The following is a 13,323-nucleotide window of genomic DNA, read 5'->3' as shown; positions in this document are numbered from 1 at the left end:
GAAATTTCTCTTCTACAGGCTCTGCATACAGGGCTTAAACATTCACCAGGTGGGAGGGGAAAGGGATGGACCATGCATAAGCAGTATGTGTTGTTATAACAATAACCTCAGGTTAAAAATAAAACTAAACAGAAGGAAAAAGAAATAGCGCTGTAACTCTGCTCTGAAGAAGGACTGTTGTTGCAGGACATGGAAAAACATTAGCTGGTGAAATCCTATTGTTGCTTGTTTGATGTGTTCACAGGTTTTCCCAGTCAATCTCTGCCATGTAGTAAAACTTCACTGTTTACCCACAGAAGTAAAGAAACAAAATGAACTTTCCCATTTTCTTGTAAGTAATCGTACTTTCAGGCCAAAACCTCAGCCCCTCACACATGTCCCCTTCAGGCCTGTCTTCACTGACATATGCCGGCACACCCAGTATTCTTTATTACAGGCTTCAACCCAAAAGCCATATAGCCATGCTGGCATGCTCCGCTCAAGCAATTAGTCACTCTGGTTGAGCCAATAAGCGTTGTTAAGAGGCTGGGCTCCTCAGCTTAAACACAGCACTTGCAAATATATTGATTTGGGTTCAGACTCCTAATGTGTCAATTTATACGAATCTGTACACGTCTGTCCTGGGATGTTTGTATGACTCCTCTGTCTTCTCATTAGTATAATACAGCAACAGATCATAATGTCCTCCCCTCCCCTCCTCTCTTGATATGCAATTACAGTGCATTGCTCCATTACATCCGCTGCAGCATTGAGTGACGCAAGAAGTCTGGGATGTTGCAGTCTGACACTGATGGGTCAAGCAGCTCCATGTTTGCTGAGCTGCATGCACTTCTGTAGTCTCCTCAAACGTAGCAGGCTCTGTCTGGGTGCTTACATTTCAATAAGTGTGTAACATTTGCAGAATCAGGAGTCCAAATCTGCCATTGACATGAGCTGCAAAAGCAGCTGGTCTTATGCTTGTCTAGTCAAACTAGACCAAACCTCTGAACCTTTTGAGGTTCGCCCATCACTAATAATTAACGTCTGACTTTGATAAAGCTGACATTTGGTTTATAAAGGCAGACTAATAAGCTCCGAGAAGGCTTAGAAATCCTGTCGACTAATGTATTGCATTACAAATATTAAAAAATACTGTCAAAATTAACATAATCTACTGCTGGGCACGTTAGTATATTAATCTGATTGGAAGCGTGACCCCTTTTTGCTAACTTTCCAAGTGACCCTGGTAAAACTGTGACATTTCTAGATATGTTACAGATAGCTGTTTTTTACAGACCTTTAAAAATATAAGATACAGAGAATGAAGATATAAAAAATACTGGTTTTTTAAGGCTTTTAAAATTTCTTTTATAGGCTTTTCTGCCCTTTGTATTTAATGAGTAGCCCAATGTTTTATTTGCTTTAGGCAACTGGTTTTGTCTGGGCTTTTTTCTCTGGCTTTCCATTTTTGAGGCAGATGTTATCTTTATGGTTAAAGAGGTTTGGGCCTCCCTCTGTGATATTTAAAGGGACCCAGAGCCTACTGATTTTAATTTGAGTGGCTGCAGCTAGCAAGTAGTGGGAGTTACTGACCTTCAGATGACATGCATGAAAGGACAAAGTATGATGGGAACTTTGTCCCATCTCTCTGTGTTTTTGTTGGACAGTGGCTGTAATGCACATCTGAATCTTTTAGGTATTTCTTTTCCTTCTCCTGCTGTGTGGATGGACATCATCTGGAGGACACTGAGGCAGTAGAGGATAACATACCAGTCACACAACAGGAAAAGAGGAACAAAATAAGACAAAATGGTATGTAGGGAGCAATGCATGTTCTAATGTCCTCGTGTTCTCATGACTCAGGGTGAAAGGTTTGCTTGCAATTCTCAATCTATTTGGGAGCACAGCATTAAAGCTAGGTATAATATTAATGGTAAACCTTAGCCCTCACTATTGGCTAAAACAGTTTTCAGCTTTTGACGTTCCTCCTTTAATGCAGAGTTGTTTCTTCCTACTCCTTTTCTACTCCTTGTCTTCTGTGAGCCTGGGAGCCTGTCTTTGAATTAGAGGTCTTCAGCAGGCTTGTGGTGATCATTGCCCTCTTCACTAAACATTCTGGGTGTCTCATTATGCCTTAAAGGGATCAAAGCCCAATTTCCCTCTTCTCCATCTCCTGAAACGTCTGTTGAGGGGTGTAGGTAGGAGCAGTGTGTCCCAGCTCCTCCCGATCAGGCAGCAATTAACATACCAGGAACGATGGTACACAGACCGTAGAGGATGTGTGGGAACCTGAAAAAATATGAACTAAGAAGTAGAGCAAGTAGAGGGGGTAATGAAGAATGGAAAAGTCACAGAAGAATGGAGTTCTTAAACTTCTTGTGAATATGCGTTGATTTAATCAAATGATATTGGGTCAAAAAAAATTGGGGAGAGTTTTTAAATGTCTTTTTTTTTTTTTTTTTTGCTTTGGCAAAATACACACATACACAGACATTTTGGCAGGAAAAGTCTGTTAAGCCTGAACTGCATTTTTCCTGGTGCTTCCTGGTGCTTTTTTTCCCCTTTTTTTTTTATCCCCCCCCCCCCCCCCCCCCCCCCCCCGATGAGCTACTGAAGATGAAAAAGAAATAATTTTCTTCCTGCAGGTCTAGGCTACTCAGAGCTGCAGGGAGTTGAAGGTGTGCGTCTCCTTTTTTGTGTCCTGGATACTGGCAGAACTGAATTCCCCAAAAGTGCTGGGCTGACTTAGTGGCCACCTGTCTGAATTGACTGTGTTGTCCCTAGCTCAAATGACCACCCAGCCTGAACTCTGCAAGGGGGGGCTGCCAAGCTGTGGTTAGTTTCTTCCCCAAATAGCTCTAAAGTGTGGCTTGCTGTGTGCTTTAAGTAAAATTATGCTACTGTTCAGTTCGCCGCTTGATTAAAATGTATCTTTCAGCATGTAAGGGTGGGCAGTGACTTCCTGGGATTAGAAAGGGAAGTGAACTGGCTGGAAAGCAGCAAGGAAAGATGTTGTTTATGAGTAGCGGGAGGGCAGAGTAGCATGTGTTGCTGAAGTTTGGGACTTGGCCACATTACTCAACTCCAGTTAAAGCTCTGCTAAATTCACTCAGAGTCCCATTTTCTTTCTTAATAGTACACACAGGAACGCTTTTACCAGAAAAGTGATTCATCTGCTGTGGTATTCTAGATAAATTTCGGGAGAGCAGGGCTCCCATGGGCTGACAGTGTGAACATTTGCCCAGGACAAATGCCCTCGCAGCCTCTCAAGTTGGCTGAACACAGACTTCTTAAGATTTGCACTTTTTCAATATGTAAGATTTCACTTGGCATAACAATTTGCTTCCCATAATAAATGTTTTAAACAGCTTTGACAGTCCTTGCTTTCTCAGAATTTTGGTGGGGTGCCGCCCTCCCTGGGCTCCAGCTGCTGCCAGGGAAGCTCTGTGCAGGGATGCTTGTCAAGGAGAGGCTTCGTCACCCGCAGGGACTGCAGGTATTATAAACCCATCAGTACAGCCGCTACTGACGAGTTCTGTGTGAAGCATGAGTGAGCACGCTCAGGTGCCACTCCACTAATTTACAGAAACAGAAAACTTAGCTGTTTTGAAACGCGAGGGTTGCAGTGGCTGTCAGCTTAATGGAAAGAGACATTGTCTTCTTTGTTTCTGTTTCATGGAGAAAGAAGTTGATAAAACAAACCTATTTTAAGCCTTTTAATGAGCAATTGTTTAGAGCAGTCAAAACATTGGCTTCCTGAAGAAACCAATAACTAATATAACATTTTTACTATAGGTATGTGTGTGTATGTCTTAGAACATGAAAAGAAAACTGTTTATAACCTCCAGAGTCATTTGGAGTGGACTGTAACATCCCTCACAAGAAGAGGTCAAGATTTTTGGGTTTGGCCCAGGCTTTGACAGAGGCTCGTTTTCTGACAGTAGGAAATGGTATTGTTCTCTTCCCTCTTTTTCTCTGTCTGTCAAATGAGTAGGATAACATGCCCAGACACATTGGAATCTATTTCTCTAAAGCATCTAAAGATCCTTGGATGGAAAACAGTACCTATATGTACTGAGTCTGTAATTTCTGAAGTTTTGTGTCTGTATACTTTTCTGGCTAAGTATATTTACATCTTAACAGAAATAAAATCAAGGACGCTCCAGCTGAAAAAACCAAATCTGGGTTTGAGCTTGAACTAGTTTTCCTCTTGTCCTTTTTTTTTTTTTTTTTTATCCTCATTAGTACTGTGCCATACCTACCAGCTTTTTGGACGAACATTGAGAAATCCCCCAGCTGATATTAATGGTCAAGAAGGAGAAACTGAAATACCACATTTTTGATGTGAATTAGTTATTTTGTTATGCTGAAGAAACTGCTTATTTTGATGGCAGTGGCTTCTGTTGTGTTTATGTTCCTCCACTGATCTCATCAGGGTGCCAGATGATCCATCCACACAGGACCTAAACCAGCTGGGTCCAATATTAATGAGGAAAGGAGCATGTTAATTGTAGCAAGGGGTTCAGACACTAGTGCTTCAAAGCCAGTTCAGCCGAACCAGACTGAGTGAGCCTCCCTGTGCATGGCTTTTCACATGATCTTTCATCATCTATTGAACATAAGGTCTACATGGAGACAGACATTTCACTGAAGAAGTTATTTTTGCCTTTAGCCAGGGGCACTGCGACCTGCCATCTTCCTCTTACAGGTGGCAGACTGAGTGATTAATCAGGACCATCTTACCAACTGTTGGCTTGAGTTTATTTTATTTTGTAGCAATAAGGTGAATTGGCTCTAGACTGGAGCAGGGGGGATTTCCAATTATTTGCTGTGAGCCACTCTCCTTCAGCTCAGACTTGGTTGGGTTTTTTTAGCTAAGGGAAATGTTTCCCTGCTGAAAGTCTATTTTGCTGTAAGAGGCAGGGGTTGCACTGACATTCTGGTGGTTATTGCAGTGAATCTCTTGGTCTCTTAGGTTTTCCATTTGATACTGTTCATTTTGTTTTTTAAAAATCTGAGAAACATGGTGGTGCTTGCACGAACTTTTAAAATTTTGCTCGGGCACAGGGTGGATGCTGATGGTTCTTAGATGTGCAAGCCATTGCCCTTCTCTAACAAGCTCTGGTAGAGCACTCACAGCCTGCTGGTTTTGAGAGAAAGATCATTGGCACCAGTAAGGTCCTATGGCACAAAGTCTTTTTGTTGTAAGCTGGAAAGACACCCAAACATCAGAGGCAGCTGTCAGCAACCCTTGCTGTAGCCCATAGAAGTGAGGTTTATGTGAAGAAGGTCTCTGGTATCCAGGGGTTCTCCTTCATAGTTCCAGAGATGAAGACAACAGGGTGACCATTGCTGACAGGGACCGCTGACAGACATTAATGGATCAAATATTTCAGAAACTAGGATGCAAGGGCACTTAAAATCTCTTTGACTCTCTTTCAAACGAATCAATAATTTTGTTAAAACTCTGGGGTTTATGAGAAATAAGAAATGAAAGGAAATCATAGTTACAAAGAATGCTTATTTTATATGTGGTTGCTGTATTTCAGCAGGTATGTGAATTTTGGTCATCCTTTTCACAAATGAAAACACAATGTGAAGGATGTTGTGATCTCAGGCAAGTTTGTAAGATAACATCAAGTGTTATTTGGACAGTTATGTTTTCTGGGGTTACTTAAAAGCCACAGCTATGATTATCCCCAGTAAGAGTCCTTTCCTTTTAATTTACAGTAGTGCTCACCATGCTCACCATATTCTTTTTGCAGCCTAGGTTTACTGACTGTGTTGATTCACTGGATGCATCAGTTTGCTTTGAGTTTTCTATATAATGCTACTCTAAATATTACTTAAGAACAAAATACTTGTTAACTGATTTTATATTTCTTGTTGGGAACTTATGGTTGTGAGCTAATAGTATCCTAGTTCACAACTGCTATCCCTATCTCTGTCATCACTTGCTCTCTGGAATTTAAATCTGTGTTTTATACCTCTGTGTTCGAGATCTTTATTTTTATATATAGCCTTTACCCATCCTAGCCAGTATTATTTTCATACAGAGATCGGTTCACATTACATACCCTCTTCCACCCATCTCTGGACTGGGACACTTAGAACATTACCAGTATTACATTTCACATCCAATCATCAGCTAGTTGCAACTAGGAGAAGAAAACGTTTGTTTCCATCATGTCATCCCATTCCTACTTCACTGGTCAATATCTCAGTTATAGTTGTGATAAAATTAGTTCAAAGCATGAAGAAATTCAACAACCTATGTTCAGTAGTCATCAAGTATTGATAAAGGAGTCAAAATGGACAAGAACTTCAGCTGAAAATCTGGCACATGATGGGAACTTGTATAGGTCTCTTGGAGTTTTCAACTTTAAGAATCCTGTTTTAGGCAGGAGCTGAGTTTTACCAAAGAGTTTCAAAAAGAAGCAACTGCATCTAAGATTCTGCAGTCTGTGAAGCAGAGCAGCATGTTTTCTTTCATTCACATCTGTGAAGAAATTTCCATGAAAGACATTGTAATTAATGGTTATAAATCTGGAAGAGATCCTTATCATTACTCCAAAGTTCACTGTACCTCAGATTCATGGTCAAAAGTTAGTGGGAAAAAGTGATGTGATACATATATATATATAAAAATACATATTTAATATACATTATACACATACCTATGAATATGCATATATTTAAAGATATACATATATTTATGTATATACATATATATGCATAAAATAAACCGAATCTTTCCTATGCAATGGCTTCCCAGCTCTTCCACAGCTTTCAGGATCAACCACATTATGCCTCACATAGCAGATTCACGTCTGCAAAAGGTCATTTTCTGTCAAGTAACTGTGCTCATATACAAAGAGGCCATTTCTACCTTGTTCCTTCAGTTTGTCTGTTCTGTGATCAATATCACAGTCTAGACCTAGATGACTGCAGAATCTGATTGCAGCTTAATTTCCCATAAGAGCAGCTAGACCTGCTGAAACAGCTTGAATATGCAGCACTGAATAAGCAGGCTGAGCGACAAATGTCCTCACACCATATTGGGAAGCCCAATTAGCACAGCAGAGCGCATCTCGCTATGGTATTTTTCTCCCCATTGGATTTTGAAAGGATTGAGCTCTGGGACAGTCATAGTGAAGTAACGGAAAATAACACTGGTGTCCATCACTGAATAATTAATTCTAAGGAAACTATAGAGGTGAATGTGTGGTTTTAATTTTTCAGTTTATATAAGGTTTGCCTTAAATGCATGAAGATAAACTGATCGTATGTTAAGCACTTAGTGACCACTAAGGACTTTAACCTAATTCTTCCTTAGATTTAACTGGGGCAGTGGAAAGAATTACCTTCCCTACCAATCCTTGTCACACCACTGTCAGATGACACTGTCCCCTCGGTGTGGCTGGAGGTGCACCTGATCTACAAAGTTTACAGCCTGCAGGCATAGAGCACTAATGAGAGCAGCAAGCTCATTATTAGGCTTGACTGCATTCGCTGACTAATGAGGATGGGTAGCTTTATTTTGGGTGGCATCTGCTTTCCCTAATGCCAGCAGTGTCCCTGTCTCAGTTGCTTGTGAACTGTCTCCTGAAAGGCTCCACTTTAAGGCACAGCTGAGGACAAACCTGAATCAACACCAGTTGACTTTAAAATTCCCAGCTGTCTTTTGTGGTGATTTAAAAATGCTTCATGTTTAGGTTTTTCCCGGTTGCACAAGTGCCAGCTCTGCTCGGGAATCAGAAGGGAAAGCTTGGGACCACTAATTGCATCCACTGTCACAGTTTAAGCCGCTGGTGCATGTGAGTCAGTATCTTTAGGTTCTCGGAGACAGCTCTTGGTCTGGTTTGCCAGATGAAGTGACCTTGTCTCTGCAGAGCTGCGGCACTGAGGTTTTGCTGGCTGAAGGGAAGGTGTCGAAAGGCTCTTTTCCCTCGACAAGCAGCCAGGAAGGGAAGACAGGAGAGAAGTGTGCCAGGGGATGTGCTCAGATGACTCACCTCGGTTAGGTAATGCCTAAGCTCCCATCAGCAGCAAATACAAGCCAAAGTAAAGTCAGGGCACATTTAGCCAGCAGATTGGGCTGCACAGCTTATTCCACCATGGGGACTCTTGGCTGAACTTATTTCTAGATCTTTGTTTTCTCTTCCTGTGCCAGCTACCTCCATTGAAGGTAACAAGGAGGAACCTGCATATTACTTTATTTTTATGCTGAGAATGAATTAATTCAGCTATGGAGGTGTCAGTGAAAACAGGAACAAATACAGAGAATGGATGTGGGGAAGGAAGGGAAGTATTGAAGACAAAGGGCTTAGGTACCTCCCAATCAGGGATCGCTCATACAATGGGCCATTAAAATTTAGCTGAGTCGAGTGTATTGTTTTTAATTTGTATTCCCATAACATACTCTGTTAAGGAGGGTGTATGCAGCAAATGCATATTAATGATGCTACACATTTGCATATTATAGATCCATAATACCAAGGGTGTAGTAAAAATCTTTATGAAAAGTGGTGACTATGCAGCAGTCAATTTTCTCTATATCTCAACCGTTTTAATGCTTTTTTTTTGCGCGCGCGCACACATACACACACAGAAGCATGCACAAAATCCTTACAACCGATAGCTATACAACATTAAGGGACTAATGATCTGCAAAATTCCATTTATAAAAGATGAAGAAATGTTAGATTTATATAGAGAATCATCAAATTATCTCTTCTTCTGGAAGACTTCCAGTTCTTTGTTCCTTTGTTCTAAAATTTTTTAAACCAACAACCTGCCAAATGCATTGGTTTTTAAAATATGTATTTAATCCACCTCAGTTTTACTGCCAGGAGGAGATTATCCTGAATTTCATTTTCAGAATAGTTTGTACGGCTGAGATACAAATGCCTGCAACTCAACTGTTTACAGTGAAAACTAGCCTCATCTGGGCTAGCTATGGGTTATTAGTGGTCATTAACTGAGTAAGAAAAGTGTTAGTGGTTATTCCAACATACGTGAACAGGCATGGACCCTCATGTCAGAATAAGACCAGCAACACAGTCTTCAAATAAGTCTCTGCTGGTCTAAATGCATAGTTAAAACCTCCTTTACTGTGGGTAACGCTTTGGACAAAACGTGTTGCATTTGCCTCCCATCAGTGCAACCTACTGTTCATGAATGTTGTTACTGGTTCAAGTGAACTTAGAAATGTGGTAAAGCAGAGGAATAACCTGGCCAGTTATACCAGGATATGAGCAAAAGTCTTGGATGCCACTTGTCCGTCTTGGTGAGGGAAGATTTCCTGGTGTAAGAGAGAAGCTTGTGGCGCAGATTCCTCCTGGCTTTGTTTCTGCCTCCAGGGGAATTGGTTGGTTTGTCACTGAAAACCTCGAAACTTCTGTGTAAAGGCTAAAGGCCAGGGACAGGCAAAGATTTCCACTCTCTTTTGGATGAGGTTTTGTGCTCTGAGAAGCAGAAGAATCACTTGTAGCTGCTTCTCGCGAGAAGAGAATCATGGCAAAAATGAGGAAAGGTGGACTCCAAGCTCACAGCATAAGAGGTTGATGTTGGGAGGTCTGGCTGATCACAAGAAGCTTCTGGCTCAGAGAGCGCTGCACAGTTTCCCATCAGCCAGTTTTTTTATATGGACATTCACGGAATGAGAGTTAATTGATGTCTAGGTCAGTATGTTGCCTGGACATGAAATGTTTGTTAACTCGCCGCATCCCATCATCTCATTCCTAAAGAAAGTGCCACCACTGATAGGCCAGAATGAAATGAAGGAACAGGAGTTGTCTGGTCTGTGACGACACCTGATCGTTTTCTCACTGTAGCTTCCTCAGTTGCTCCTGCCCTCACTTTTTCCATGGCACAGTAGGTGCATTACAGCAATGCTGCTTGCAGCTATGTACTTTGCTGCATACAGAATAAAAGTCTAATCTGTCTTCCACTGATGTTCACAGATCTTGCCGTTGACTACCGTGTGAGCTGGAGCATATCCTAATTTATAGAAACCAAATGATCTTTACAAACCCAACAAAGCTAAAGTAACATAAAATCATCTTTGGACCTGCTCAATAGCTTTATATACTCAGCAACACTTTCTTTAAGGACTGTAAATCAGAGGTTTGGGAAAGCCATTTTTCATTCTACAGACAGTGTCTCACTTTAGGAGTAAGATTTATATTTCCAGTTTATGCACAAATCTTCATCCCTTGCCTATTAAGGGATAACAAAAGTGGAACCCTAAAGAGTGAAGACAGGTGAGGGTCTGAATTTTAGGTATATATGTCTCTCTAATCTTCATTTATGTTTTTAATATCTACAAAAGTATTGTTTCTTTTCAGATTTATTTTTAACCTTGAAAAACAAAGACAACCCAAAAATATATTGCACTCAGATCTTCAATGCTGAAAGACAAGGAATAGTGAAGTACCTGTTTTGTGTCCTTCTGTCTTTTCTACTTACCTGCAGAGTGAGGAGATTAAAATGCAGAATAATGGACATTTGGCTGGGATAAGGAAGGACATACCCCCTATCTCCTGTGTGCCTGCAAGCAGTTGTCCATGGCTGTCCATTCCTTGGGGTACCTGCAGGTATATTCGACATGCTTTAGAGGTGCCAGGGCACAGCCACTGGGTCAGTGAACTATGTACATCCATCTGCTTCAACCCCTGTATAAGGTTTATGTGGGGGGTAATGTTTAAAGGTTAAGGCAGTGACCAAAAAAAAGTCATCCCAAATATGTAGCCTTATTGTTGGGCGATGAGAGGACAGCAATAACAAAATTCCCCTAGGTATGAATTTTATCTTGGCTATATTATTGTTTTCATGCAAACCAAATTTCTCCACTGCTGTAATCCAGCTGATTTTGTGAGTGAAATTAATTGGGACAGAATAGACCTAAATGTTTTGGATGGCTCTAAAAGAAATGAGGGAAATGAGTATAGTTTTTCAGGGAAATTAAGTGGATGCAATAGGTATTAGCCTTCCTAACAGGCCAGTTAAGGTCCATGCTTACCTCTTGACTCAATGTTACTCAGTCCCAAAGGGAATCTCCATGAATAAGAAGTGGAAGCAAAAAGAGTCAGGACCTTGCTATTTTTTCCTTAGTCAGTTGAAGGACCAGTTGCCCCATCCTAGTCCCTTTAGACCAAAAGGGAGTTTTACCATTGACGTTAATGGGAACAGGACCTGGCCCAGGAACCGGCTGCTTTGGATCTGCTTCTGTCACTCTTGCTGCATTGTTGCTGAGAGTACAGAACATCCTCGCCTTCCGTTTTTCACTCCTTAATGTTTCCTTAGAATACTTAGGCGGAGAGTGACTGTAAATGCTTAACCTTTGTCAATGGCAGACGTTCAAGAGAGTTTGGCTGCCTCTTTCTATTTCCTTGTGGACACTGATTTAAAAGTCCATCCAAAACATTTGTTCAGAAGGATATGACTAACATGAGAATCTGTCACTGTGTAAACACAGCGACCGAAAACTATTTGGCAGTGTTTTGTATCTACCGGCTAATAATTAGGTATTTACATTTGCTTTAACAGCACCAGTTGTGATGATCTAATGTAGTTCAGTATTTATATGGACAGCTCATCAGATTTTTTTCATTTTACAATGATTCAGCATAATCACATGAGAGATAACATTTAAAGAAAAGTACTTATTCCAATAACCAATGTAAAATTTCAGTCAGGACCACATTAGGAACGACATGCTGAGCTCACACAAGAACAACGCCTGCATTTACTGGAAACGTTGCAGTAAGGGTGGGTGAAGTCATTGAAAACAAATTGCTGTTCCCTTCCTAAATAGGCTTAGGCTGGAATAGGGTCCTCTGGGTTGTGACCAGATTTTGCCCTCACAGTCAGTTTGTTCCACAGAAACTGGGTAAATTCTCTTGGGAAACAGATCTGCAAAAATGTGCATAAGAATTTTGGGGAGGGGAGTGATACATGGATCTAACACTGTCAAAAATATATTAAAAGCCATAAACTATTTCCTGTTGTTTGGGCAGTTTCAGAAGAGCACATTCATGTACTGAATCTTTCATCAGTGCAGTAGGTATAATGTTATACTGATCCAACTGTGTCAAAAGTTATGTGAACAACAAGTATATCAGTCCGTAATTCAAATACATGTTATTCGCTATCATGAAAACTACAAAGACTATGAAGCCTTAATGATACAGATCCAAGTACACATTGATAAGCTTGAAGGGCATATGATTTGTATTAACTTGTGTACCTTCCACTGACATTGTTTTCAGAGCATCATAAAGGAGTAGGAAAATATTGTGCAATAGCCAGTACGAACAAATTTGCTTTTGATTCTCCTTCTACTAAAGAGTTTGTGAAAATGTTTGAGGACAAGACCTTTTTTGTGCCCACTCGAGCATTACCCTGTTTGGCTGTTTGCAAGAAGCAGAAAAATTCACGTTTCCCCACAAATATACCTCAGATCACCCCAACAGATCCTAGGAGATAAGGAAAGTCAAATAATGTACTCTGAGAACCACGGGAGTGATAGACTTCCCCATGAGCATTCCAAATCTAACAATGGCAAAGGTAATTCTGTGCACAGAACCACCAGCAGTACTACTGCTGCTCAGTACATTCGGTTCTTCACATTTTTTATCACTTATTTGGTACTTTGATAAGCTGAGGAATACATTTCTGTGCAATACACTTTCAGCTCAGCCAGGTTAGATCTCACCCTGGTACTTCCACCTCCTGTGCAGTATATTTTTTCTTCTAAATCATTAATTTCATACCATAAGCACTTTAGATAGAAAGTTGCAAGATACTATGGTAGAGTAATAGAAATGAGGAGTCATCAAATCCTTCCCACTGCTTTGGGGGAGGAGACAGCAAGGAGATGACAGGGGACAAGGTGAGAAGATGGCAATACCATGCTATACACATCTACCTGTACCAGCCAAGTAACTGCAGTTGGGAGTGGTATATTTTTTTGATAATGACCCTGAAAAATTGAAACTGTTACAATTTTTTTTTCCCCCTATGATTTCTTTTTTCTCTACTCTGTGATCCCTGACTCTTTCGTGGATCACCAAAGGCATAGGTATGGCTTCTGGGCTCTGTGGCCACTTACATTACGTGGATCCTTCTACATTTGAGAAGTGATGCTAAGCCTCTGGTAAAGGCTTTTCAATATTTCTAAAACTAACAGTAGTGGAATTTGATTTCTGTGGAGAAATTTGGTAGGGGCAACGTGAGGAAAGGAAGAGAGGAGACTCACATCCTAGCGTGAGATATTTTTTTCCTAGAAATTTCTCTCTCCCTGTTATTTCTTGCTTGAGCTGATCAAATGATCTAGTAAGA

General features: G+C 40.7%; 2 long non-coding RNA genes across 5 annotated transcripts in view; one reads left to right on the top strand and one right to left on the bottom strand.

Annotated features, from left to right (window-relative positions):
- Positions 1–13,323, top strand: part of LOC119144220 — a 78,357-nt gene that overhangs the window by 45,481 nt on the left and 19,553 nt on the right. For both annotated transcript variants that reach the window (XR_005103000.1, XR_005102999.1), the window contains 3 exons: positions 1,676–1,791; positions 10,456–10,577; positions 11,675–11,751. This is a non-coding gene — a long non-coding RNA (uncharacterized LOC119144220). The remainder of the gene's footprint in view (positions 1–1,675; positions 1,792–10,455; positions 10,578–11,674; positions 11,752–13,323) is intronic.
- The window catches only part of LOC119144222, a 43,291-nt gene continuing 33,648 nt past the window's right edge, over positions 3,681–13,323 (bottom strand). For all 3 annotated transcript variants that reach the window (XR_005103005.1, XR_005103006.1, XR_005103004.1), the window contains 2 exons: positions 10,450–10,571; positions 3,681–6,478 (listed from right to left, as the gene is read on the bottom strand). This is a non-coding gene — a long non-coding RNA (uncharacterized LOC119144222). The remainder of the gene's footprint in view (positions 6,479–10,449; positions 10,572–13,323) is intronic.

The sequence above is a fragment of the Falco rusticolus genome, chromosome 3 (genome assembly GCF_015220075.1).
Source record: "Falco rusticolus isolate bFalRus1 chromosome 3, bFalRus1.pri, whole genome shotgun sequence".
NCBI lineage: Eukaryota > Metazoa > Chordata > Aves > Falconiformes > Falconidae > Falco > Falco rusticolus.
This window is presented reverse-complemented; position numbering and strand designations above follow the sequence as displayed.